The sequence below is a fragment of the Aplysia californica genome, unplaced genomic scaffold (genome assembly GCF_000002075.1).
Source record: "Aplysia californica isolate F4 #8 unplaced genomic scaffold, AplCal3.0 scaffold00109, whole genome shotgun sequence".
NCBI lineage: Eukaryota > Metazoa > Mollusca > Gastropoda > Aplysiida > Aplysiidae > Aplysia > Aplysia californica.
Genome location: NW_004797379.1, coordinates 918,446 through 922,505, shown reverse-complemented (window position 1 = coordinate 922,505; position 4,060 = coordinate 918,446).

The following is a 4,060-nucleotide window of genomic DNA, read 5'->3' as shown; positions in this document are numbered from 1 at the left end:
CTCTCTCTCTCTCTCTCCCTCTCTTGTGTTTGCTTTTCAAGGTCGTGAGTCAGATTATTAAGGAAAAGTGTTGGTGTTTGTATATCTATTATTATTATCACTTCTTTATTGTTTATCTATACCCAGGATACTTAGTGAGTTCATTAAAAAACGTTTATGCTCTGGGTCTCAAAGTAACAGTTGCGGGTGGTTGGCGAGTGCTTTGGTGTTGTTAGCTCCTTATGTCTTATCAAACATCTATCGTCATGATCTCTCCTCCTTCGTTTTTGGGTAAGTTACTCTTTTGTAACGCCTCTAATCTTCATCATTTATATGACACTATCGTGTTAAAGTGCCGTAAATCTCTTCCTAAAACAAAAGGCAAAATTTTGGTTCATAATGAAAACGTAAATAGACACAGCAAGTACGCCGATTTCATTTTTTTTATTATCCTTTCTATCTCGATTTGCCTTTCATGTCGGCTTGGATCATGTCCTTATACCCAGTGCACACTGTCAATCGAATTCATCTGACTGAATAAGAGCCAACCTGATCTTTTCCGTGAATGGGGAAAGAGTATATTGTTTAGCACAATACGACCGATTCGACTCCCGACCTTGAAAAATAAACATGTTTAATTTGAAAGGTCACAGTCAAATTTTGTTGAACTCGGTCGGATTTGGTCAAACGGTATCTTTTGCCCAATTCATTGAGGAAGAACTGGCTGCCACCGAAACGATGCAAACCGCGCTATCTCGGAATTAAGAGGTTCTGTCTACTCTCTACCTAGTTTTGAGATATTTGAAGCCAAAGATTTTGAGTTTCACATCGTATCAAGCTTGTTCGATTCCAATTTCTTCAATGTCTTGATAATGACTCCTAATAATCTTACGATTTTAATCGAGCAGATAGAACATTTGGTTTGTGGCCTCTGGTCTTAGTAATTCAAAAACGGCCAAAAATGTCACTTAGAACTTTGTATTTCTGAGGTAACGCGATGAATCCAATTGGCAATGCGCACCGGGTATAAACGCCACGTTCGCTTTTGGAAACGTGAGAAGAAACAAACTACGACTCTTGGAGTTCTGAACTGACACGGTAAATGACGTCCATGGCGCTGGGAGTGCTTAAATACTCACATTTTATTACCATCCACAGGCAACGTATTTATCATAGCAGCGTGGAGCTGCTGGATTTACATTGCTGCTTTAAGTGGTTTGCCCATTATCCGAGTTATTCTAGTCGAGGGTGGGAACATGACGCAATCCAGAGCTAAAGTGGCCTTCAGGTGAATTATATCTATTGCAGGGATTTTTGTTGTTGTTGTTGTTTGTTTGGGGGTTTGGGGGGGGGGTTGTTTGTTTGTTTATTTGTTTGCTGTTTTGTGTGTGTGGGGGGGGGGGAATTTTTCGGGTGGGGGGGTGTCTTTGTTTTGATTTTTTTTTGGGAGGGGGGGGGGGGGGGGTTGTGTTTTGTTTTTTTTTTGTGTTAAAAAAAAAAAATTTTTAATCGAACTGCGTATACCAGGTCAAAAGCGGACTGTTTCCACTTCTCTAAAAACATTCAAATGTGCATCCTCACTGACACTTCAAGTCAATTATAGCCCCCTCTCATATACCCCAAGTTCTCCATCCCCACGCCCAAAATTCCCAAAACCTTATGTACCTAACGCTCAATCCTTGAAGTTGACGTGAGCATTTAGGATCTATAAACACGTCTAGTACCCATGGCAGTAACAGTTGTTAAGAATTTTCCCTTCAAACCGTCTGAAATATATGGACTTGCACTTGGGAAATTCTGGTTGCCAATAAATTCCTGACTTCCTCGGGCTGTGTCTGGCTGTTTGGCGAGGCTAAAACGGTAGTCATGTCAATTTAGAATAGCCCCAAGGAGGTCTCAGAGAAGAATAAATCAAACGTCAAGAAATTATAAAACAGAACTCTCAGATTGTTAGATACCCGTAAAGATCAGAGCACATACTCTTATTTCTTTTTCTTTTTTCCTTTTTTTTTCGTTTTGTTTTGTTTGTTTTGTGAGTGTTTTTTGTTGCAAATGTTCGTATTACACTAAATGCCCAATACGATTTACAGCGCGACGGTAGGATTTGGATCCGAATTAGGATCTCTTATAGCCGAGCTACAGCGACTTTGCTAAGCATGTACCTCGTCTTAATGGTATTGATCAAGATATTGATACCAAATGATTTTGTCGCATTTTGCTTTGCAGCTTACAGTTTTAAGTTCGGTTAGATACCGATAGCATTTTAAATACAAATTGTGCTTAAAAACTTTTCTTTGATCAGATTCTTGTGATTGTATAAGGCAGTGAAAGGTCTTATCAGTTTGAGAGCGTTTGAGCGCGTGAAATCCGCAACTTGCACTGTATGCTCCCCCGGAAGCCGAGAATGTTTCTGAGTGTTCCCAGAGGGTCTACTGGGGTAATAGTAGTTGTAAAGCGCACAGAAAATGCTGTTGAGCATGGGTATGCGCTATATAAATGCAATTATTATTATTTTAATTTTTAAAATTTTTTTAAAAATTATTATTATTTACATTGTGTTGCTGTCCTCATTTTTAGCCCGATCTAATTCTGTTCTAGGTGCCTCTCAGGACGTTGTCATACATGTTCCTTTTTATTTATATATTTATTTATTAATATATTAATTTATCTGTCTTTTAAATTATTGTATATATTTATTTATTTTTCGGTAGTGGGGGGCGGGGGGGGGGGGGTGAGGGTAGAAATTTTGTAATACGATATTTACTTGGAATTGACCTTTCAAAAACCCTGAAGACTCAACTTCGTGGTGACTCCGCATATCTCTCGCTATTGAAAATTGAGACGAAAAAAATCAGACTGTATAATTTAGCTGTATTCGGATACTGTGACCGATTACACCAGACGATGACATCAAAGTCACCCTTTCTACGTGGCAGCCCTTTGCCTGCATCTCACTAATTACCAGTGGGTGTGTATCGTGAATATCACACGGCAGGATATTCCGTCCTTGGAAACTTGTTTCTCCACACTAAGTAAACAAAAGAACATTCACCAGTGCGGGAAGGTCGGGTTCTGTGCATCTTCAAAGGCAACATGCAACAAGCTGTTTGTGAGACATGGCTCAACACCTTTTACGTTCATTAAAAGAAAACTTCTTTTATTGGATTTTACTTTGAAAAAAATACACCGTTAATCAAACGCACAAAAAATGTAAACCTGCGATTTCTTAGGACTCTCAAGCTTTAGAAGTCACCAAACTTTGGTGACCATTTTCACGCTAATGTTTAACCCTGCTTCCCGTGGCCCCTATCGCCTTTAAAGGCAAATAATACGACTTCTTTTCGAGTTGATAGGGATTTTTTTTTTCATCTAAAACAAGACCAACTAACAAGCTTTAAGGTGGCATACATCAATGGCTCCATACGGCCAAAATTTGACGAGCGCCCGATTCCAACGCGTCGTCACACATTTCTGAATGTTTCCCTTTTTGGTTTCCTTGATTATCATGTTGCTAATTTTGATTTCTGTTCGTCCCTGTCTTGACGAACTTCTTAACCATTAGTACCAGAGGTCAAAATATGGTGCAGCTATGGCGTCGGTGGTCTAGTGGTAAAGCTTTTGGGCTCCCAACCGATATGTCGTATGTTCGAACCCTGTCAGGGATCCGACGTTGTGTCCTTAGAAAAAGTACTTTATATTAATGTTTCTCACTTTATCCTAGTGGGAATTACTATCCAGCTTTAGACAGTGAAAGTTTTCTTCAGTTTGTTAGTGTATGAGCCCTTTATCGGCTGCATGCATTGTATGGAACCGAGAATGTTTCTGAGTGTTCAAATGTCTGATGAGGTAACAACAATATAAAGTATGAAGTACATGCAGCGTGAGGTGTTATGTCGGTATGCGCTTTACAAATTATGCCATTATTTCTTATTTTTATCAAGGGCGGGTGTTAAATTCAGATAATTTTTATCATAAGAGTTTGAATCTATCTATCTATCTATCTATCTATCTATCTATCTATCTATCTATCTATCTATCTATCTATCTATCTATCTATCTATCTATCTATCTATCTATCTAT